Source organism: Emydura macquarii, unplaced genomic scaffold (assembly GCF_026122565.2).
Source record: "Emydura macquarii macquarii isolate MOO-44397 ecotype Brisbane River unplaced genomic scaffold, CSIRO-AGI_Emac_v2 contig_719, whole genome shotgun sequence".
NCBI classification, from domain to species: Eukaryota; Metazoa; Chordata; order Testudines; family Chelidae; genus Emydura; species Emydura macquarii.
Genome location: NW_027130856.1, coordinates 2,885,098 through 2,910,431, shown reverse-complemented (window position 1 = coordinate 2,910,431; position 25,334 = coordinate 2,885,098). Strand labels below are relative to the sequence as shown.

The following is a 25,334-nucleotide window of genomic DNA, read 5'->3' as shown; positions in this document are numbered from 1 at the left end:
ACACTTCTAAATGGTGATATACAGGATCCCTGTAATAAATTCTATATTTTCCTTTCTTGCTGTGATACTGTAGCTTGAGTACGTTCTGACATTCATTAAAGTACATTAATTTATCAGCACCTATTTAATACCCAAAAATGTTTTAGTTTAAGGATGGTATTCAGATGAGGGTAGGCTGTAAGTTTATAAATGATATCTTGATTTAGATGGCTGTTATCTGGAATCATTTTGCTGAAAATCTGCAATTTAGGAAATTCCACAGCATAACTTGTAAAGCTTTGTTATACTGTTCAGTTAACAAGAACCAGTACAACTGGTCACTTGGCCCTCACACACATACATTTGGATTAGTTGTACATCTGGTCCGGTATACCAACTGACAGTGGCTAGTACTAGATGCTTCAGAGGAATGTGCAAGGAGCATTGTATTGGACATGTCATCATAAACTGCATAGTAGAGTGGTGGCAATATTTTTCTTAATCCCATTCAATGTGAGGTTGGTTTCTGCCCTGAATCCTGAGTATTTGTATCCCCTGAAACTTTTTAACCAATAAAACATAAAGTTGGATGTTCTTGATATGTGTAATCCTTTTTTATATCCTACTGGTTGCCCCATCTAAAAAAAAGATACAGAGAAAAGTAACAAAAATGATTTGTGGTATGGAACAGTTCTGTATGAGGAGAGAGTAAAAAAAAAAAACGGAGACTTTGCATCTTGGAAAAGAGATGATTAAGAGGGGATATGATAGAGGTTTATAAAATGTTGACTGGTGTGGAGAAAGTGAATAATGAAATGTTGTTTATGCCTTCACATAACACAAGAAATAGGGGTCACCCAATAAAATTAATAGGCAGCAGGTTTAAAACAAACAAAAGGAAGTATTTCATCACACATCACACAATCAACCAGTGGAACTCGTTGCTCAGGGGATGTTGTGACGGCCAAAACTATAACAGGGTTAAAAAATAAAGTAGGTAAGTTCATGGAGGATAGGTCCATCAATAGATATTAGCCAGGATGGTCAGGTATGCAACTCCATGCTCTAAGTGCCCCTAGCCTCAGTTTCCAGAAGCTGGGAGTGGACGGCAAGGGGATGGATCACGCAATGACTGCCTTTGACGCAGCTGGCATTGGCCACTGTCTGAAGACAGGATACTGGGTAGATGGACCATTCATTTGACTTAGTGGTTATTCTTATGTACTTAAACTCTTGGCCTCTATTTTGAGGCAGTGTGTTCTGTGGATTGTGGGTTGTGTTTTTGTTGCCTTTCATTTTTCTTGTCCCTCTTTCTTGCATAATGAGAAGGAATAGATAGGATCATTGGATTTATTTTCTTTCATATTGTTAATTTTATATACCATTACCATGTCCTCTTTTATTTAGCCTTTGAACTATCAATTTTTTAGGAAGTGTGATCTTTTAAAGCAACATGTTTTATTCACTGCAGTTGAGAGCTAAACTGCACCACAGAGAACTAGTAAGGATGAAATATATATTTGACTGCTTTTTCAGCATTGACAAAATGTTTAGTGGACCTTCAGCTGTGGTAGTATGGTGATTTCCAAATTCTTAACAAGAATGAGAGAACTCTTTAAAAAGGGTATTCTAGTTAAAACACTTATTTTTTGTTTTTTCTATGTTGTTTTATACATTTTATGCTACAAATGGAATTGATTTGATTTGCTGCTTCTAATACCATTTAATGTGTTTCTTCCCATGTTAGTGTAAGTAGATGCACTTAGCATGGCATGGTTGGTCATGATGTCACTCTTATGTTTACAGTTTAGTCTTCAGCTAATTTTGGCAAGATTAGTAACCAACTAATACATTTTCAGTGAACTGAATATGCTAATCTTCATACATTTCTGAGGCTTTGGAGATGAAAAAGGCCAATTTCATGGAAACTCTTTGTATCTACTGTGTTTGAGCCAAGTTCGGTGCTGGAAATCTTCATGGTGTTAAAAATGGTGCAACTTTTATGATTTCAGCTGTGAGAAAACGTGACTTTGCTTATTAATGTTGCTGTGGAGCTGTTGTTACTGTCATTGCCTTAGGAAACATGCAAGTAAATGTTCAATAAGGTTTGCAAATTTTTTTTAAAGCAGTGTAAATTAACTTAATCTAATCATATGGAATCACAAGGTAATTGAATACAATTAAAATATTTGACATAGAGATTAAAGCAGTGGTAGTGCTGATGGCACTGTTACTGTGTTAGTTTGGTTTTGATATTACAAAACTGCCAGCCTTCTCCACTGGAACAGACCTCATACTTTCAATATCAGAACAGTTTAGCAGAAATCAGCTGTGCATAAATTAATGGCTTAGAAAGTTGTTTTTATTGCTCTGAGTCTCTAGTCAGAACATCAAGTTTCAAACTTGCATACACAAATGCATATTTTAATCTCACAAAGCAGGCCAAATCCTCTTTTTCATTGTGGAGTTCTGTCTTACGCAATCAGTATCACAATAAACTTTAACTTACAGTATTATCAGAAGTTCACTTTTATCTCCTTAGATTGATTTAGCTGTTAGCCACAAGCGAGAATGCTTTTATTGAGACCTTTTAAGAGGTACAGCATTTGCTGTCATAAAAGATTTATGGTTTAATTATTGTCTGTAAAGAGACAACAAAGGGTTTGGGATTTTAAGATTTTCAGAAATATTGGGGAAGGAATTTATCAGAAAATGTGAAGCCAAGAAGCCAAAGTTTCCAGGTATGTTTCTGAAACTGTTTTTCGTAGCTCTTAAAGATTGCAGCTAGGATTTCTGTAAAGGTTTTAGGAAGGGATGCGTATGTAGTTGGGTGAGATGGGATTAGGCTGCATAAAAGCTCATTTTGCTGTAGGAAAAGTATTAAGTGTCAGAATCTTACAATACATTTTTATACAGCTTTTGACATTGATGTATACTATAAAGTTTTATTGGAGGGGGAAGCTTAGAATTGAATATGCTCATTATCATGGTGTCTACCTATCCTCTAGTTCAGTACTGAAGGGTCAATTCCTACCTCCGATTGACCCATTATGTCAGCCTTCATTTCCTACTTGTTAAATTCTCAGACAAACATCTTTGTGCTTTCTCAAATGCTACCACTTATTCTTGGGAAGAGCTTCCAATAAATGTTTGTAACATTCACTCTTTCCTTCTTCTAATCCCTCTTTAAAGCTCTCCCTTGCTTTAATGTCTACAAAAAAACTTAACTACAGTTAGCCACAACCTGTCATGCTGACCAGCATTGTCTCATTGTTTCCTTGTCCTCCCCTGTTTAGTCCGTATCCATTTGTTCTCTTGCCTTATACTTAGATTGTAAGTCCCCTGAGGGCAGAGACTGTCTTTTTGTTCTATTTGTACAGTACTTAGCACAATAAGCTTCTGGTCCATAACTGGGGCTCCTTGGCATGACAGTAATATAAATAATAATGATGGGCAGCTATAGAACAGTGAAGGCATACTTCATTTGAGGGATTGTAGTCTTCCACTTCCTGTTTCTTTTCCAGTAGTATAAATGTGGGGTATGTACATGTTGGTTTTAGATTATTTTTTATATCATATCGTCACGGGGGTATTCTTATTGTGGGAAGAATTTTGTAAAGAGATGGTTCATAAACTATGCTCTGAACCTTTGAGAATTGTGGGGTCACCTTGATTTCTTTGGAAGGAGAATGCTATAGCTGCGGACCAGTCGCTAAGGACTGCCTCATAGTTCTGTCAGCTGCAGAGGCCCTGAAGAATGTAACTGCTGCTGTAAACTTCATAGAGAGGATCCAAGTCACAGCCTGTTCCACCTATCCTATTGGCAGCTTTGTAGGCTAGGACCTGGTCCTTGAAGTAAAGACACTGGCTCCCTATCAGTGTAACACAGGGATCTGGAAAGGTGGGGAGCTGACACTGTCAGTGATGGGAAAAGATTCTTAGTGGCTGAAATTCATATGGACTAGAAGTTGATGGGGAGGTGGCAATGTGGATGTTGGGGAATTTGCTGCTGAACAAGTATTTTGGTGATGCGGACAAGAAGAAAACATTAGATATTAGGATTTTTATGGACAAAAGCAGCAGCTGGAGTTGGATGTAAGCTTGATGTACAGACCAAGGGCAATCAGAAGAGTCAAATAAGCACTATATTATGGGCTTGAATTATAGGAAGGATGGCAATGCTGTTTAGTGACTGGGGAGGTCTTGGAAGGAAACTGGTTCAGTAGTAGCCACGTTCAACTGAGAGCAGTATATGTGGGAGGAGATTTCAGAGATAAGCAGCGATGGGGTTGGATGGAAGGAGACTGGTCAGGAGTGGACAGGTGCATCTAGGTGTTACGGGCATAAAGATGTTAGTGCTTGAAGATGGGAGGGCAAATGAAGTTATCCAAGAAAAAGGGTGTGGAGAGAGGAGGGAGCTGTGGATAGACCCCTGTAGGACCCCCTGGAAGGAGGGAGGGGTTGGAAAATCTTCCTCTTGGAGACTGAAATGAGGGAATGACTGAAAAGAGGGGAGGGGTTCAAGGAGAGGAGAATTTTGTAGTCAAGGGTGGACAAGATCAAGAGAACATGAGTATGATAAAATGTATCAACAGCAGAGAGAGAGAGGATGATGAAAATGAAGTGGTGTCAGAACTAGTTGATTAAAGAAGAAGTAACTTGAAATCTTGGTGTAACCAGTTTGGATGTGGATGGAAACCAGAACAGAGGGGACTTGGAATGAAGTTGGAGTAGAGGAATTCGAGGCAATGGTTGAAAGTGGAATGGTCAATGAGTTTAGAGGTAAAGGGCAGAATGGAGTGGGGCAGTAGTTGGAGATGTATGGAGACCAGAAAATCTAGCCAATACTTAGCTATTTATATTAAAAATAATTATTATCCTGAAGCGTTAGTCACAGGTAAAAAGTGAAATTTGCCCTCAGCAATATTCATTCAATGCCATGTCAATGGGGTTGCATGAGTGTAATTAAGTGCAGAATTTGGCTCCAAAGGAATTTATTAGGAATTGTAGTTTGTTGGGTTTTTGCTTCTTGAAGCTGCTTTTATAAAAATGAGGAATGGTTCATCACCTCACAGATGAATATAAACATTTATTTGATTGTTTGATCTTCTAAAAATACTTATGAAAAGAAACTGAAGGATGTGGACTAGGCCACATTACATTTGAATTTCCTGTGGATTATTTAAGACAATTGTAGTATAGGATCCACTTTGTATATCTTGCTTACTGGTTAGGAACCCTATAGTATAATACATCTTCAACAGTGTGGCTGCCATATTCTCGGCAGTTACATTGTACACAAATTGATTAACTGCCTCAGCATGGAGGACTGGAGTGATCCTACTTTGAGGTTTTGTTCTGCAGCACACCTCTAGTTGGCACATTCAGTTTGTTTGGAATTTGTGTTCCTGTTTTCCAGGTAGTTTATATTTTCTTCCCAGTTGTGATTTGAATAAGCATATGTTTAACACTTTTAGATTATAGTACTTTAATGTTATTTAACAATTCCGTAAGAGAGATTTGTAAACCTGTGTAAAGTTGCTTAATCTGCATGTTCTTCCGATGATAAGCATGGTGCCTCCAGCAACTGGTGGTAGTGGGGAACTTCCTGACTTTTTGCATCTCCTCCTCTTTTTTTGTTGCAGAGGGACCCTGAGTATTTGAAAGAGCCAACACTTAATCAGGACAACAAAAGGTTTATCTTTTCCTGTTTATAGAAAAGTTACTTTTAGTAGTAGGCTGTTTTAATCATTACAAATATAGACCGTGACCTATTTGCAAAGATTGCTCTGTCTTTCATCCTCTTTAGTAATTGACTATTGCATAAACTATGAAGCACTAAAGTGGATTATCAGTAGGATGTCTGTCTTGCTTTGATTAATTCTTGGTAGTAAAGATCCCACAAATGGAGCTGTCTTTTACCCCTGCAGTTTCTCTAGAAAATGATATAACTTTGTTTTTGATCACATTAAAAACTTGTTAATTTACTAAGTTTTATTTAGAAATTGTGTATATACTGGTAAGTTTCTTTAAGGGAAATCACAGAACCTTGCTTATAGTTTCCTCCTACTTAGCAGCCGAACTTAATTAGGCCTTTAAATACTGGGGAATTGTCAAGTTCTCTGGGTCCCAGATTTAATTTGCTTTTATTGTTGGAAATGTGCTGCTGCTTCTGCTTATCTTTATTTTTAATTTACGGGGTCTAGCAATTATTAATTTGAGGGGGTATATTGAAAGGATTCTGTTTACAAGACCTATACTTAATCAAACTGGACATATACACCAAATTCTAGGGCTGCATACATAGCTTGGTTTAATGTGGATCCCAAACATAAAGTGACCCGTGTATCATTTAAAACCCACTTAAAATAAGAAATCTGTGCCAGAATAATTAACTTGCTTCCCACCCCCCCCCTGGAAATTATGATTTTTGTAGCAGGACAACATTTTGTCTGGTATAGTTAAGATTTTTAAAGACAAATGTAAATTTAGGACCACAAATTACATGTAACTGGCGATAACAATAAAATGAATAGACCTGTATTTTCTTCAGTAATTGCATCTAGCATTTCACATTCACCCAGAAGTGTTTTCTAAGTGACTATCAGTGCGGCACTTTTCATGTATGTTGGTGCAAGCTTTTTTACACTAAATTGTCTTTCAGGTGACAGGATTTGGGCCACCTCCGAGAGAAGAGGGAAGTTAAATTTCCTTGGCTTTGCTGAGTCTAACAAAGGTTCTAAATGTGTTGATGTCAACATCTCTTAGGGCTGGTCTTCAGTTACCTCAGAGATTCGGTGGAAGTCTACCGGAGTTACACAAGCTACGAAAAAAACTTGTGTAACTCCCATCGATTTCTCTGCTTCTGTTCTGCGCACCGTCTTCACGGCACTGCGCCGATGGGAACTGCGTTCCCGTCGACATAGCGCTACACTATGGTGGTCTTAATACGTCGATTTGTGGATCGACTGAGCGGGTCTTCACTGACCGCTCAGTCGATCCAGAGTAGAGTAGTCGATCTGACAGCAGCGAATTTGCCGCTGTCAGTGAAGACATAGCTTTAGATAAACTGTAATGAGACCTGTAGCTCTTTTTGTATCAGCCAGCAGATGGTACACCCTTTCAGTCACAACTGATATTCCTGTGTTCAAATGAGTGATCTACAGCAGAGGGGTTGCATGTTTCATTATTATTCCCTGACCCATCCATTACCTTCATACTGATGTTTTAGTGTTATGAATTTAGTTTTGTTACTTTTCCTCTGGCAAATCAGTCTCTGGCTTTCTTTTCTATAACCTGAGTATTTTTGAGAATTCGAGTGGCATGATCTTTATTAGAGAACAATGGAAAAAATCAAACCAGGAAAGAGAGGGAAGGTTTTAATTAGCTTTTATTTAAATATTGGAATGGTGGTAATTTCAAGTGGTGGTAGGGCTCTCACCTGAATAGATAATTTAGAGAAATGAAAATCTACTGTTAGTATAGGCAATCTTATTTTACATTTTGTAATTTCTGTTAGTTTCAGAGTTGAAAAGTCAAGAGAAGATCAATTTTTGTACTTGGCACAGTTATTAGTACTTTGTTTCATATTCAATTTTTGTGTGTGTATGGTAATGTAGAACTGTTAAGACATCAGCTTATACTGGTAAACGTGAATTCATTTGATCCCACATTAACAGCTGAAACTTCTTCACTTTGAATAGCATTACTTGATGCCTTATCTCGGGCAGCAAAGCTGCAGTGCTTTCTTTTTTATCTTGCCAGTTACTCTTCAAGTCTGGTAGCTGATGTCTAGAAAAAGGTTTTTCAAACTTTTAGTGTAGATCATATTTTAGTATATGCTGTCTTATCTGCCTTTTTTTTGAGTGAGTGCGAAGTGTCTCTTGTAGCATTCATCATAATTTAGCATCCTTGTGGCAACTAGTGCAAATGCTTAAATAGAAAGTGATATTAGGAAATTAACTAATATATTTTAACTCTCTCTTAATGAAATCTCGCAGCTGGAAATAACCTCTTTTCTGCCAACAACAGATATTCTGTGGGCTGTAGTTTGGGAACCTCTCCAACAAATGCAAATATGCTTCAGAATAAACAAAATTCCTGTTTGAGGGCACATGTTACCATCTAGTTACATTTTTAAACATTTTGGGGAAACTATTTACTGTTTAGTTGTAGTATGGCTTTACCTCGCTACCATCTAGACATTGTTTAATGCTGGAGTATAGACCTATCATGTAGCTATGTCACTTGTTTCCAGAATTCCAATAGCAGGTTCAATTTGTTTCCCAACGGTAAATACTAGCTAAATGGCTTCAGTTGAGAATAATAATGAATCATTTTGATATTGTCACTTAACCTCTGTGAACTGGACATCACCATTTTTCTGGTACAGTGGAAATGTCTATCATGAGTCATTAGTGCAGGAGATAGAGCTTTCTTGAGGGGCAGTCCAAGACTGTGGAACAAATTCCAAAGGATTGTAGGGCCACCACCAGACTTTGCCACTTCTTTGACATTACCTTCATTAATACAAACACATTGTAAATAAGCAATTTAAAAAAATCCACATATTTTGTTTTCTTTTTGGGAATTGAGAGAAAGAGGAGCTCATATGGCAGATGCTAGTCAGATCACTTACTCTGTCAGATCTGGAAGGTGTTCAGATACTATGATGATGGGGTAAAAGAATTTATTAAATTTATCATGGTGTTCTAGGATCTACAGGATTGTTGTGGGGTTCAGGATGCCATTTTACTAGTCACTATATAAACTGAGGGTCTCTGCCCCAGAGAGCTTACAATCTGAAAGATGACATAACAGGTGGATGAGATAAATGGGGATAGGGAGGATAGGATAACAAAATAATAGGTTGCCTTATTCCAGACTAGTTGAAGGCACAATTTTTAGCCAACCAGAAGCAGTAATTACAATTTGCCACCTGCCCAGCAATTACTGGATAGCTATATGCCTTACTAAACATGTGATTAGAAAAGAGTGCCTATTTTCAGAACTTACCTATGCAATTTTCATTCATTAGTGTAGGTATTGTGCTGGGAAGAGTCCCTGTAATTCCAGGATCTCAGTACCTCTTCCAGAGGAATGTTTGTTTGAAAGATCCCCTTACTCCCCAACTTTCATTTAATTTGCCAGTTAAATTTCAACCAATGACTTTATTTGTTTCATGTGACTTCTTACAGTTGTGTAAAACATGTAATTGTATATTTTGACTCAAGAAATCAACTTGAGAATTCGATATTACCTGCCTTGCTCTTTAGTTTGATATTTTTTTTACTTCAAACTATGCTGACCAATTCTATTGAGTGTTGATGAGTAAAGAGATAATGATGTTTGACTCAATTTCATCTTTCAGAGTAGTTTGGTGTGGTGGCTTTACTCTGCAGATAGTCCAGCTAACTAAAAAAGCATGTGTGTTATATACAGTTTATCAGCTTAGGTATTGATAACATGTACTCTCTGCCACCATTTAGACTGAGGTAAAAACTGTAATACAAAGCATTGCAGATCTTTTAGGATAGAAAAAAAATACTTTAAATTGCTTAACACAGTAAATGCAGTGAGACTTTCAGTATAAATATTGATATATTGTGCTATAAAGCATAAATAGTTTTACATTTCAAAGTCTGGATAGTGGACTTTGGCATTCTACATATGTAATAATTTGTGTTGCGTAAGTGTTTCTCTTCTATCTTAATGGATTTCCTAGCATTGTTTGGAATCAGTGTATTTTGCACAATAATACATTTAGGCACTATTTGTTCTTTGTGCATTCAGAAGATGCTTTTTGACAGCTCATTCTAGACTGTTTTTTATGTGATAAAAATGAAAAGTATAGCACTACTGAAAATTCAAGGATCTCGTGAGTCTGCTGACAAGACTGCTCTTCCTGTTGCAATTGGGCAAATTAGCAGATTGGCAGGATTTGTTAAATTGCAAACACATGAAATTAGCAATACCCATGCTAACTTCTGATTATCTACATCCAGCACTGATTATCTACATTAGGCACTAAGGGCTGTCTATGTCAGTCTTCCCTTGTGTGAGGCTAACTGTATTTTGTAACTGCATAACACATTTTGACAAAAGGGAAACATTTTCTATGCATCGCAAAGGATCTGGAATATTTGGCATACCTTTGCCAAACTTTCAGGAGTAAAAGAAGCCTGAATGGTCTTATATTGACTCTGGCCAAAGTGTGGTTGGCAGTTGCTATAATCTTTAGATGCAGGCAATGCAGTTAGATAGGAGGTGCAGGCTGGAAATGTGGCATGCTGGAACTTCCTCTTTTGATTGAACTGCCTACTATGCGTTATCTCCAGAAGCTGAACTGTCACGCTGGCTGGATTAGGAGGGCGGGGGGAGGGTTTATTATGTTTAACATCAATACGTCAGAGCCTAATAATTCATCTGAGATATGCCATGTCAGGTACTGTTAGGCTATAATGCGCTAAGTAAGATGATTGTTTATGTTCATGTGTTATATGTATAATGGAAGTTATGGATATGTTTGATATATCTGTATTTCAAATTGTGCTGTGACTGGGCGATACCCCAGACAGGATGGCTGCAGCAATAGCCTGCTTAATGGCCCATTAAGACATTCACAGATACAAGGGGCCCAGGGGGAGAAGCCAGGGATATACCTGATGTGTCACCAAGACTTACTCATGTGACTCTGGACTCCATTTTATTCCTGTAAAATTCCACAAACAGCATGGCAAAAGACATATAAGGCAGCTGCACGACATCCATGTTGTCTTTAGTCTGTCTTTAGTCTCCAGCCTACCTCTGGATCATCTCATCTACAACTGAACTGAAGCTGTGAAACAAAGGACTGAGACCCATCCAGGTACTGGATATACACCAGAGGGATTATACAAGCCTGCAGACTCCACAATTCTACTAGAAACCTGATATATATGGATTTTCAAATCAATTGTATGTGTCTGATTGATTGCTTTAATCCTTTTTAACATTTCTCTTACAGTTTTTTTCTTTCTTTTTATAATAAACCTTTAGTTTTATTTACTAAAGGATTGGTTGGCAGCGTGGTATTTTGGGTAAGATATAAATTTATATTTGATCTGGTACTGTGGCTGACCCTTTGGGGTCAGGAGAAACCTTTTTGGTAAAGAGCATAGAGTTTTACATAGCTGGTCTCTTTACTGTACCTAGTGGCCGATTGGGAGCCAGAGACTGGAATGCAGTAAATGGGGCTGTGTATATTTTTGTTTTGGCTTCTTGATAACTAGTGTGGGGAATCAGAAGCACTGTTTGTGTCTAGTTGGGGAGTCTGACTTCAGTGTCACCCATCAGTGTTGGGAGAATCTGCTTTTACAACATGCCCTGATCTTGGCATTTTTAGGTGGCTACCCTTGGCACGGATGGGTCACATGAACCTTCAGGTGTTTAGATCTGCTCAATTTTACAAATAATAAATGGGGGCTTCAAACTGGCAAATTGTCAGTGTGACCTTCAGTTGGGTAAAGTTTGGGTACATAACTCATGTTCAATTCAGTTTAAAAACAAAACCAACTCTGAGTGCTCGGCTACAACTTTGTTCTAGGTATTTTTCTTTGCTTTATTACTTTGTAAAGCCATTTGAGACCTCAGCTGGTTCTGTCTCAGTAGTGGCCTGGTGAAAACTTACCCTTCATGACTGCTAGAAAGGGATAATCTGGTTTCCCCACCAGCTTGTTGCTGTTGCATGTTTCTGATGGTGAGGAGCTTCCTTATGATGAGCTTTGGTTAGTAGAGGTCTCCTAAATTAGGAGTTCCCCCACTTCCCAGCTGATTCCCGAGGAGAAAGTATCTCTTCTTCTCATGCACTTTGTAGTTGCTAGCACGAGAGTTCTCCCTATCTCTGTGTGTGTGTGTGTGTGTCTGTGTGTGTGTGTGTGTGTGTGTGTGTGTGTGTGTTTCTCCCCACTTTTATCTCCTCAGAACAGAATTGTTGTTTCTGTTGTATGGGCTCAGCAGCAAAGTAAAATTGATTCTTGTAGACTATATTATGCAGAAAGTGGAACTTGCCAGGTTTACTTTGGTTTCACATTGCTGCCCAGACACTACTGACCATCGGAACTTGCTAGTGGTGAAAGAAGCTGTAACCTTCCAAGTCTAGAACATGTATGTTTTGCTGAAAAATGAAACAAGTCACATCTGTGTGGTGCTCAAAACAGTCATAAGACCTACTTCCCCCTACACTTCAGAAAGTCCACATGCCTCTCCTTTATACTATATAAGTCTTCCCAGTAATGGATTAATAGAAATGGTAAGCCAAACTTGAAATGCTACACTTTCAGCTCTAGTGAAACTACTTTGTACCATTGGTAGGCAAGCATGGAACTGTACAGCCATCAGTGTGATGGGACCGTTGAAGTCTCAGGTTGAGCCAAAGGCTGCATTATGTTGGATTCGAGTGAAAAGGTTCAAATTCTGTAATGCTAGTCATCTATTATGATCCTACCTATCCATTCTGTTCTTTTATTGCATTGTCAAACTCTCCTTTGCTAAAACTGAAAAACGACCAACCCAGTCCTTCAAATCCCTACTGAAGATTGCCACAGTGATGCCTACAGAACACTGCCATCTAATAATGGCTCAGCAGGTGGTGAGCTGAGACTGCTATTACTGATCTGTTTGCTTATTTCCATTTTAAAAAAAAAGTCTTCTTCATAAGAACTGCATACAGCTAGTCTGAAAAAAACTGTTAATTCTGGCCTCACTGCCTCTCAACCCTTCCTCCCCCAGATAAACCAAAACAATTATTTGCTTCACTCACCTATTTTGTCATGTTGTAAAACTAAGATTGTAAGCTCTCTGGGGCATGTCTGCAAGGTGCCTGGCACCATGGAGTCCTGACATAGGTAGGTCCTCCAGGTGCTATTGTGTCAAAAATCCCCAAATTCTTTCTGTCTTGAAAGAACTCTGTAAATGATATGGAAATTCCTGAATCAGTGTTAAAATACTTGATAGATGATGATTAGGTTAATAGAGACACAGGATTTAAAGTGAAACACAGGATTTGATTGTTTGGGACTCCCTTTATTTTAAGTCCTATATACAGTCTGTTTAATTCTGAAACAGATATGAACAATAAAATGAAAAAGCTATGCAGATACTCTTGTTCTAAAAGCACTGATTTAGCAAAACATTACAGGAAAGTGTTTCTAAAAGTGAAAAAAATCTTACTACAGTAAGGAAAATAAAGAGGAAGAATACAGAAATGCGTGGTTGCATGTCAAGCTTTCCCATTAAAACTGTCAAGTGTTCTCAAACTATCTGCAAGTAGAGTGAAATAAATGGACATACTAAATGGAAGTCAAAAGACAAATATGTACATACAGTATTACACTGCTTTTATCATGGAGAAAAGCATAACGTTGTGGGAGGCCTCTAATTAAACTCCTCTCTAACTTTCGCTGAAAGCCTCTTACACAACCTTTTAATATAATACTGAACCCCACACAACAGAAATATTAAAGTTGGGAATATATAATCTGAGTTAATTGCACAGTTAAAATCATGTTTCAGCACCTTTGATCATTGCCCCCAAAGCAATGGTTCTCAACCTGCAGCCCAATCAGCACATATGTGACATCCTCAGGGCCATACAGGTAGTATTGAATGCAGCATAAAGGTAAATAGGTTGAGAACCGCTGCCCCAAAGGATCACTGTGATCTGCGTAAAACATTGATGGTCATTAGGTAGAGTGAGGAGTGGTGCTGAAGAAATTCTAATCTTTGTTATTTCAGACTCTGACCTTTGTACTGAGGAATCCATTGTGATGATTGCCCTGCCTTAATCCTTGTATTGTCATCTTATCCAATGTGATACCTGCTAACCCCTTGTTAGTCACCCCCAGGTCAGTAGCATACAGAGCACAGGGACGGTGTATGGAATATGAGGGTAGATTTAGGACATAGAGGATTTTTTGAGGGGATTGGGAGAGCAGGTGAAAATGCAGTTGGTGATGGGAATGGATGTAACTTACTTACACCTGGAAGTTCTAGTGCCACCTCAGTATGGGTGGACTTAAGATTGTGAAAAGCATAACTTTAATTGTACATTTACTTTTGCTGTGCATTTACTGATTTTTCTAATATTTGTGTTTTATATGGTTGAACATTTTTCTTTAATCTCAGATTTGGTTTTTGGCTGCCAACATCCACATTCTGGAAGCATACAGTGCATTACTAAGCAACCTTAACTCTTCATCTATTTTTTTTTTTTTGTGACTTTCCTTTGTGCTTTTTGAGAAACTCGTGGTGGTCAGGGGAAAATGGTTAAGAGGAACCTGTGGAAGGGGCATGAACTGATTTCTTGGACAGACCTCATTGCTGTCCAGCTACTTTTACCATGTGCCACCTGGCTGAGGTGAAGTATAGTCTTTCCCAAAGCTTTCAGCTGGTCAAGCTGCATTTAGTAAAAATATACGTTACCGTTTGTACGACATTTAGAACACATTATACTAATCAAGACAAACCATCAGGGAACTCTGTCATGCCTGGCAACATATAACTCAGAAGAGCTGTAGAATCATAAAAAAAATAGGGCTGATGAAGGGACCTCAAGGTCATTTAGTCCTGCTCCCTGCTCTGTGGCAAGGCCAAGTATATCTAGTCCAACTCTGACCGATTTTGTGTAACCTGTTCTTGAAAACTTCTGGTGATGGGAATTCTACAACCTTTTTTGGAAGCCTGTTCCAGGTGCTTAACTGTCCTTATCGTTAGAAAGCTTTCCCTGATATCTGTCCTAAATTTTCCTTGCTACAGGTTAAGCATATAACTAGTCCTACTTTCAGTGGATTTGGAGAATAATTGATCACTGTTGTCTTTATAACAGCCCTTAACATATAACAGATCACCTATTAGTCCTCTTTTACCAAGATTAAACATAGTTTTTTAATCTTTCCTCATAGGTCAGGTTTTCTAAACCTTTTATCATTTTTGTTGCTCTCCTCTTGACGTTCTCCATTTTGTGCACACTCATGTTAATATTAGTCAGAATATTAGTCTTTTTCACAAATGTATTCAGTTTGTGATCCACTGTAAGTCCCAGATCCTTTCTTGCAGTACCACTGCCTACTCATTTATCCCCCCATTTTGTAGTGGTGCAGTTGAATTTTCCTTTATAAATGTAGTTTTTGTGTCGTGCTGTATGGAGTGGCTTATGACAGTGAATGCCTACCTCAGGGCAGACTGTCAAAAACAGAGCAGACACCACCATTTTAGGGTATGTTCTATAATTAGACTTCACCAAACTTGTAACAAATGTGAACTCCTGGACCACTATAACTGTCTTACCACTGACTTTCCAAACAGTCCCCTTAGACTCTCCAGTCTGTCTTGCTACACAGACAAACTGGACTTTGTGCTAAATGTTCATACCAAAAATCACATCACATTCAGGTTGCTTCCAGTCCCAAAAGACCAGTCACACCCAGATCGATTGGTATCCTAGATCTTACACTAAAGACAATGTCTGTAGCAATCCTATAATAAACAATATAAAGATTTATTAACTAGGAAAAAGGAATAACAGTTATTTACAAGTTAAAGCAAACAAACATACACACAATGAGTTACCATCTAAATCTTAAGAGTGACAGAGTTATAGTGATCTGTCAATTCACAGTGTCTTTCAGGGCAGATCCCGGAGGCAACCCTGAGGATCTCGGGCTTCAGTTTAGAGTCTCTGGCCCATCAGAGTTCAAACAGCCAAAAAGATGGATAATTTTCATGTGGCTTTGTTTTACTTCCCTTATTCAGCTTCCAGTCCACAGGACCAGTTTCCTTGCACATAGCATTTCCCAAGTTTGATAGGTCCATTAACCAGTCCTTTGTATTGTGATGATTCTTGATGGCTCATCTGATTTTGATAGTCTTTATGGATAGGCAGGGTGAGATGCTTCCTTTGCCTGTGTTCACAAGTTCAGGGCAAACATTTTCAAAGTTATAAAGCAAAACATACATATTTTTTTATAGCATAGAATACAGACATTACAAGAAGATTAATGTATGCAGCAATTTAAAGCCTTTCATAAAGTCTGAACACTAAATACATTCTTATAAAACCAATATCTGTTTTGAGCAAAACTAACATACAGGTGATCTCGTCTTCAGCTATGAGGTAGTCAGTTCTTAGCTAAATGCCTGCAGCTTTGGCAAGAATGGGCATTTGGCCTGCCAGTGTAACACTTTGCCTTTGTCTTTATTGAATTTCATCTTGATTTCAGACAGTTCTCTAATTTGTCAAGGTCCTTTTGAATTCAAATCCTTTTCTCCAAAGTACTAGCATTGCCTCCCACGTGTCGTCATAGAAGATTAGATTTGGAAGGGACTTTAGGAGGTCATCTAGTCCAATCCCCTGCTCAAAGCAGGACCAACCCCAACTAAATCATCCCAGCCAAGGCTTTGTCAAGCCACACCTTAAAAACCTCTAAGGATCGAGATTCCACCCACCTCCTTAGGAAACCCATTTCAGTGCTTCACCATGCTCCTAGGGAAAAAGCTTTTCCTAATATCCAACCTAGACCTCTCCCACTGCAATTTGAGACCATTGCTCCTAGTTCTGTCATCTACTACCACTGAGAACAGCCTAGCTCCATCCTCCCTGAAGCCCCCTTTCAGGTAGTTGGAGGCCACTATCAAATCCCCCCCTCATTTTTCTCTTCTGCAGACTAAATAAGCCCAGTTCCCTCAGCCTCTCCTCAGAAGTCTTGTGCTCCAGCCCCCTAATCATTTTTGTTGCCCTCCGCTGGACTCTCTCCATTTGTCCACATCTTTTCTGTAGTGGGGGGCCCAAAACTGGACACTACTCCAAATGTGGCCTCACTAGTGCCGAATAGATGGGAATAATCACTTCCCTTGATCTGCTGGCAGTGCTCCTACTAATGCAGCCCAATATGCCTTTACACTTCTTGGCAGTAAGGGCACACTATTGACTCATATCCAGCTTCTTGTGCACTGTAACCCCCCAGTTCCTTTTTTGCAAAACTGCTGCCTGGCCAGTCGGTCCCCAGTCTGTAATTGTGCATGGGATTCTTCCATCCTAAGTGCAGGACTCTGCACTTGTCCTTGTTGAACCTCATCAGATCTCTTTTGGCCCAATCCTCCAATTTGTCTAGGTCACTCTGTATCCTATCCCTACCCTCCAGTGTATCTACCACTCCCCCCATCTTAGTGTCATCTGCAAACTTGCTGAGGGTGCAATCCACCCCATCCTCCAGATCAGGGGTTCTCAACCGGTGGTACGCGCAGGACGGCTTGGTGGTACGCAAGGCGTACCCTGCTGCCGCTGCTGAATTCCCCCCCCCCCCCCCCCCCCGCCGAAGACGCGTATCATACCGGCGTCTGAACCCCTGTTGCTGCCGAAATCTCCCCGCTGCCGCTGAACCCCCCCCTCCCCCCCGCCGAAGACGCGTATCATACCGGCGGCTGAACCCCTGCTGCCGCCAAAATCACCCCCGCCGCCGAATATGCTTTCTCTACTGCTGCCGATTCCCCCCCCCCCCGCCGAAGACGTGTAGCATTCCGCTGGCTTCCCCCTCTGCTGCTGCCAAAATTCCTTCCCGCCGCAAACAGCTGTAGGGTTTCGGCGGCAGGTTTCGCCTCGTGCACGCAACCCGGCCGGCTCCGCATGTCCCTATGATAGAAACCCTGCCGCCGAAAATTGGGTAACGGCGGCCAGGATTCGGCGGAGAGTACTGTTGCCCCCCTTTTTTTACTCGAGTACCACTCGGGTCAGGACTAGTGGTACTTGACTTGACCCGACTGGTACTCGGGGAAAAAAAGGTTGAGAGCCACTGCTCCAGATCATTAATGAAGATGTTGAAGGAAACTGGCCCCAGCACTGTCCCCTGGGGCACTCTGCTTGTTACTGCCTGCCAACTAGACATCAAGCTGTCGATAACTACCCGTTAAGCCCAATGATCTAGCCAGCTTTCTGTCCATCTTATAGTCCATTCATCCAACCCATGGTTCTTTAAGTTGCTGATAAGAATGTTATGGGAGACCGTATCAAAAGCTTTGCTAAAGTCAAAGTATATCACGTCCACCACTTTCCCCACATCCACAGAGCCAGTCATCTCATCATAGAAGGCAATCAGGTTGCTTAGGCATGACTTGCCCTTGCTGAATCCATGCTGACTGTTCCTGATCACCTTCCTCTCTTCCAAGTGCCTCAAAATGGATTCCTTGAGGACCTGCTATGTGATTTTTCCAGGGACTGAGGTGAGGCTGACTAGTCTGTAATTCCCCAGTTCTCCTACAGTGTCAGCTACATTTTTATAAGCATTCTCTACATTCCATTATCCAAGTCATTAATGAAAATATTGAATAGTTCCAGAGTCAGGTCTGACCCCTGCAGGACTTCACTAGACACGCCCTTCCAGTTTGACAGGGAGCCATTGAAACTACTTTGCCTACAGTCTTTCAATCAGTTGTGTACCCACCTTATAGTAATTTTCATCTAGACCAGTGTTTCTTAACCTGGGGTTTTAGAGGGGTCGCAAGTGCAGAGCTGGTATTGGGGGTGGCAAGAAAGGCAATTGCCTGGAGCCACAGGGGCGCCATGAAACTAAGTTACATGCCTCAGCCCTGTGGGGGTGGGACTCAGGCTTCAGGGGTACAGTAGTTTGGAAAGGTTAAGAACCACTGATCTAGACCACATTTCTCTAGCTTGCTTATGAGAAAGTCGTGGTACTGCGTTAAATGCCTTACTAAAAATCAGACATCGATGTGGAAATATAACACCGCTTGAAATGTGCGAGCACAGCCTTTGGACGTCTGAGTAAGAGAGTCTTAAATTATGCTATCCTTGCTGAAACAAAGCTCCTGGTCTACCATGCCATTGTTATCCCAGCTCTGCTGTCCGGCTCAGAAAGCTGGACCACATACAGAATACCTCTCAAGAGCTTGGAAAAGTACCACCAATGGTGCCTTCACAAGATCCTTTGGATTAGCTGGGAGGATAGATGTACAAACATCAGCATCTTGGCTGAAACAAATTCTGCAAGCATTGAGGTCATGATTATTCACAGCCAACTTTCAGTGGATATGTCATGTTGTTTGTATGCCTGACTCCCGCCTCCGCAAGAGAATCCTTTTCTTACAGCTGAAGGAAGGTCAATGGAGTCACGGAGGGCAAAAAAAGACACCTTGAAGGCAAACATGAAGAGGTGCAACATTGACATCAGTACTTGGGAGACCCTCACTCAGGACCATCCAGAATGGAGGAAGGCTCTGTCAGAGTGATCTCAACACTTTGGTGGAAGAAGAAAAGAGGAACAGGCAAAAAGAACATCAGAACATTCAATGCAGCAACCCTCCTGGAAACACCTGTCCTTATTGTGACAAGACGTGGATCTGGGAGATTGGGCTATAGAGTCACCTGCAGACCCACTACTGAGATCCCTGGAAGACAATCTTACTCGTTCGCAAGTGATTGCAGATGATGGTGACTAAAAATCAAGATATCACATCTACTGCTTCCCTCATCCGTTAGACTAGTAACCCTGTCAAAGAAGGAAATTAGGTTGGCTTGGCATGGTTTGTTCTTGACAAATCTATGTTGGCTATTCTTTATAACCCTATTATGCTCTAGGTGCTTGTGAAGGTATTTTTAAATAACTAGTTCAGTATCTTTCCAGGTATCAAAATTAGCCTGACTGGTCTATAATTCACTGGCTTCTATTTGTTCCCCTTTTAAAGATAAGTACTTTGTTTGTCTTTTTTCAGTCCTCTGGGACCTCACCCATCCTCCATGAGTTCTCAAAGATAATCACTAGTGGTTTTAAAAATTGCTTCAGCTAGTTCCTTAAGAACCATAGGATGAATTTCACCAGACCCTGATAAATTGAATATATATAATTTATCTAAATATTCTTTAACCTCTTCTTTCCCTATTCTGGCTTGTTCCTTCCCCTTGTTGTTGTTTGTTGTTGTGTTAAGAAGCTGGGCACAATTAACCTTTCTAGTGAAGACTGAAGCAAAATAGGCATTAAATACAACAGTCTTTTTGATGTTATCTATTGTTAGCTCTTCCCCACTAAATAGTGGACCTTCCCTTTTCTTCATCTCTCTTGCTTCTAGTGGGTTTAAAGAACTTCTAATTGCCTTTTATGTCCCTTGCTAGGTGTAATTCGTTTTGTGTTAGTCTTTCTAATTCTGTTCCACGTGCTTTTGCTATGTGCACTGCTTTATAGATGCAAAATTAGTTTAATAATTCTTATATTAGTAGTTTTCACTCATGGTGCTGGACACTAGAGGAGCTCTGGGTCAATCGGTGATACATTTTATGTGGACATTGCCCATTATTTTGTGGTGGGTTTTTTTCATCCCCCTCTTTATCTGTGGGGAAGAGAGCATTGAATTAGCAAATGTCTAAGAGAAGGTTAAGAGGTGATATGGTCAGTCTATTGTATGGGGAGAAGATTTCTGATAGGAGAGGGCTCTTTAATCTAGCAGTCAGACATTATAAGAGCAAACCTCTGGAAGATGAATCTAAACAAATCCAGCCTAGAAATAAGGTACATTTTTTTAAGTGAAGCCAATTAACAGTTAGAACAGTTTGCCAAGGGATACAGCAGTTTCTCCATTAGTTGAAGTCTTAAAAGGTTAGATGTCCATCTCTAGTTCAACCAGAAGTTAGGGGTTTAATGCAGCATTGACTGAAATATTGACTTGTTATGCAGCAGGTTGGACTGGATGATTGTAATTGTCCTTTTGGCCTTAAAATCACTTTGAAATTCTGACCCTACTGATGTCGATGGAAGTTTTGCCATGACTTCAGTAGGGGTAGGATACCCTATGAATCTACACTCTGCTTTCCTAATTGTTGACTGTTAGTCATGCTGAAACTTTATTTTTTTTTTTTTTAAGTAAAGGGCATCCATTTTTGAGTAATCTCATTCCCTCTTATTAATGGACCTACTTCTCCTTAGAACTCCTTTAATTCCCTTAATAGATTTGTAAAAGCCATTATATTCTTTTTAACGCCAATGGAATCCCTTTCACTTCTTTGAAAGTCAGGGCCCTAGCATGATTTTTAATGAGCTTCACAACACAGTGAGCGTGTATACAAATAGAAAGAAAAGTGGTGCAGAATCAGACATATACGCACACTCCCAAAGGGGAACTAAAACTATATAGAAAGGTACATTTGAGTCTTTAAAGATGGCTAGATGTTATAAAGCTAATGTTTATGATAGAATGCAGGCATTCAGTGGGGCAAGATTATAAATTAAGTCTCCTGCTAGTCTTTGCCTGCACTGTTGGAGGTGGTCACACAGAAAGAGTGTCGTGCAAGGTTATGCTGAATGTAAATGAAATTCTTGTTAAAGACACTTGAGCACAAATCAGTTATATGGGTCTACCATGGGTCAGATAAAGGCTGTATGGGGGAAAAAGAAACTAAACTGTCTATGTAACAATTGTTTATTCTGTTCTGTTGACCTCAAGAATTTGTATATTAGGTTCAGCACAGTTATACAGAAACAGCAGTGTATCTCCTTTTTTTCTTGCCATCTCCAAAATGTTGAGATGCAAATTAAATAAATACCGTTAAAACAAATGATTTAAATCACTTACAGAACCAGAAGTAGGAAGATTCAGTTGTAAATCAGTCACTACCTACCCTTTGGAAATATTAAGCATTGTAGGAATGGTGTCAAGTTATAGTTTAGGCCCAGATTATTTCATTTTAGAGAGTAATCCCAATATATATTTTAACTCTATTGCTGATAGAGATGCATTTAATCTACTGCTTTAAACAATTACTCCAGAGTAGAAAGCAGATCAGATGCATGGATAGTTGGTTTTATTGAATTTAGTGTTTTTATATAGTAAATATTGTGTGCAGTAAATAATCTAGTAATATGTATGTCATTTAAGACATGATAGCCATGATTTTTATTAAGTATAAATCACTTTGCAATACTGACATGCACAGGCATCATTTATGGATAAAGTGAAACACCATAAAATAAGTCACTCAGTCCTCTTTTAACATTCTAAATTAGGGTTTTTCAACCCTTTTTGCATTTGCAGATAGATCCCCAAAAATTTAAAATAAAGGTGTGGACCCATTTGGAAGTCTTAAACATTGTCTGCAGACCCCATGTTGAAAATCATTGTTCTAAATAGCTCCCTGTGCTTAATTTACAAATTGCTGGTTTAGGTGTTTTTGTTAGGTATTTCAATCCTTGCTTTAAGGATTCCAGTATTGGTGTAACACAAAGTGTTATAAAGTGTCTGTTTTCAAATGATCGTTATAATTTCTTGACACCACCATATCTTAATTTCTTTATGGTGCGTGCACATGCTGTTTTAACCGATTGCTGTTTTTTTGATGGTCAACTACTAAACCTTCACAAATATATTTCCCCTCTAAAAATAGATTGAATAATGGAAGAAGCCATACTTCTACTTTCAGTATTTGTCAACCTGCTCAAGGTATGTTGTCTTATTTAAAATTTGAACATGACTACTCTTTCAACCATTAAATTCTCCTGTGAATGAGAAAAGGGCTAATGGTTTAGAAGATCCTAAATGATTGAGCAAAATCACCAACTAAAACTGTAAGATAAGGTACAGAATCTGTTATTGCTTAACATAGTAGGATAGATCAGCAATACTAGATTTTCAGCAAATAAACACTGCACCCAAATACAAACGCCACTTTGAAACCACCTCAAAGTTCAATAGAGAATTCAGCTCCCCAACACTTCAACCTATGTTTTCTGTAGTACTAAAAAACTGTCTGCTTCTAGGAGTAACCTTGTACATTGTGCTTACTGTGAGCATGTAAAAGACCCTACTGCATTTAGTAGTAAAAACACATCTTTGTAAGCAGTGCTTTCTAAGCATGGAGGATAGTGCCATTACATTTTATTATACTATTACTAGAAGTTACAATGAGAGAGTTCTCCAAAGGTTTGTCTCACTAGCTGATCCTCTGAATGCTGAACACTGATTTATAATTCAGCCCTGTGTAGGGGGATATTAGTTCTAATGAATGGTAGGGCATCCGATTACTGCACGTGCTTAATCAGCATGAAACTATTAACTAATTCTTGCCATCTCAGCGATCACATACTGCTAATGGGTTTATTTTACTGACCAGTGAGGGCAAAAGAATCTGGAATGTTTAATAATTGTAAATACCTCAACTTAATGAAGTTTGACACATTTTTAACCTCTCTCTCATAAATAAACATGAATATATTTATGCCACTCACCATATGAGATGTTTGTTTTTCGTGTCACTAACCAGAGTTGTCTACATAGTTTTTATCTCCAAATTATCCCAGGAAATAAGCTATGGAAGGCAATAAAATTTACAGTCACAACTCAGAAGTTTGTTTTAATGTACACTGACCCTGGTTTTATGGAAGCTTATACATGTGAATAGTTATATTGTATATATTAAAAGTGCCTAAAAAAAACCTTTTTTAAAGTTGTTTTTCTAGATTTTTCTCCAAATTGGGAAGTAAATTGGAATGTGCAGATCAGAGGATAGTGAATTTGCTACCTCCTTAGGCAAGCAGAGATGACCAGTCACAAGGAGGACTAGCAGCAAACATCTATCAGTCCTGTTTTTCTGTTACCTCTCTTGTATCTTTTGCTTTAGTGGCAATATGCATTTCTCATTTTGTAATCTCTGAACCTAGGGCCAGGATTTCAGAAAAGGCAAGAATTTTCTTTTCTTCAGGTCAGACATTAGTGCAGCCAGTTCTCCCTAGATTGGTGCATTTGATCTGTTTGTGAAGTTTATTGTCCAAAATGGACCCAGATGTGATAGAAGGGCCAACAGTCCCTTAGTTATTTGGCTTGTTACAAGCAGTTTTTTTTCGCGAAGGAAGCAAGAGAAGTGTGGTTTTGGCTAGTACTCTTTTTGCTGTGTATTGGGAATTAAACAATAAAAAACAAACCAACCCAGAGGTGCTTGTGGACTTAAACAATAATAATTCTTGATTTGTATTAGTGTAGTACCTAAGAGCCCTAGTCATATTTGACTGTTCTCAAGGTTTCAATATAGGCCTTTGACTCTTCCACTAAACTACAAAAATTCAATCCTTTAATCCTAAAACCATATTCCTTCCAAATATACAAATGTGACACCTTTTCCCTCTCCCTATCAGTGACAGTGGATCCTGTTCCCAGACACATGATCTTAACCACAGAATCTTCTGTCACATTATTGGGCTGATCCTGTCTTTCTCCATCCAAGTTATGCCATGAATATGCCTAAAAGATCAAAGGGCTTATATTGTCCCACAAGGGACTTGATAGTTCTGCAGCAAAGACAATTTAGATTCTGTGGGCAAAATACGGTAAAATTTACACTTTTTTAGTGGCACACTTTTCTCTTAATGTATTTCCACAACAAATTTTGTTGGACTGTCATCTCTACTGGGCAGTTTCTGTATTTTGGTTAGGAGGATTGGATTAGAGGCTGATTCCTTAAAGTAGGTATATAAACCCACTGATAGCAACTACATTTTAATGGTGAATTTGGGAGACTTCCACCCATAACTAAAGCTCTAGGATAGAAATGTTCATATTCCTATCAGTCCCACTCATCAACAGTTGCTAAAATTCAACCTGGCGGGGGTGGGGGTGAGAATAGTTTCCAGTTATGAGGACTTGTTTTAGTACTTCAGACATACACTGAAATGGTTGCAGCTGCAGTGAGTAGCCACATGGTGGTGAGAGAGAAGGGATGAGAGAAGGAGAGTGGATAGGTTGCTTCAGCTGTCCCCATAATTGTCACAAACAAGCAAAGCAACTCAAGGTCCTCATTTTCAGATCAAAATCTGGTTCATTCATAGCTACTTTCAGTTTCATTTATTTCTCAGGCCAGACTCAGATCGATATCCAACATAGTGCTTGTGAACTGAATTCCTTGGAGTGGATTCCACTATTTCCAGTGTGTTGCATCTGTAACAGGGCTGACAGGATGTTAACTTTCTGAAAGGTATAGCATTACCAGAGCTGGTCTGGATCATTCTGAACATAAGTACAAGATTTTGGAGCTGGAATTCTCGCTCATAATATCAAATAACTGAATGTTTCAGTATGGTCTGAACTGTGCTGCCATGTTGAAGTTGAGCTCTATAATAGCTGTTTGTGAACATAGTGAGAGATATGGATCTGTCATTTACAGCCGAAGCCTACATTTCTGTTCCTGTGGACAGGGTTTCCCCGACCTTTGTCCCAAAGCTTTTCTTGGGAAGGGTACACAAACAGGCAAGAAGATTTGTGCCAAAAATTTTAGCTATTAGTTGCTTCTGTTTTACTGGGGAAGTACGACAAGATCACCAATCTGGAGTGGT

At 39.3% G+C, this 25,334-nt stretch overlaps 1 protein-coding gene across 11 annotated transcripts in view; it reads left to right on the top strand.

Moving 5' to 3' along the window:
* The window catches only part of ARHGAP12 (Rho GTPase activating protein 12), a 138,417-nt gene that overhangs the window by 9,336 nt on the left and 103,747 nt on the right, over positions 1-25,334 (top strand). The window lies entirely within an intron of this gene.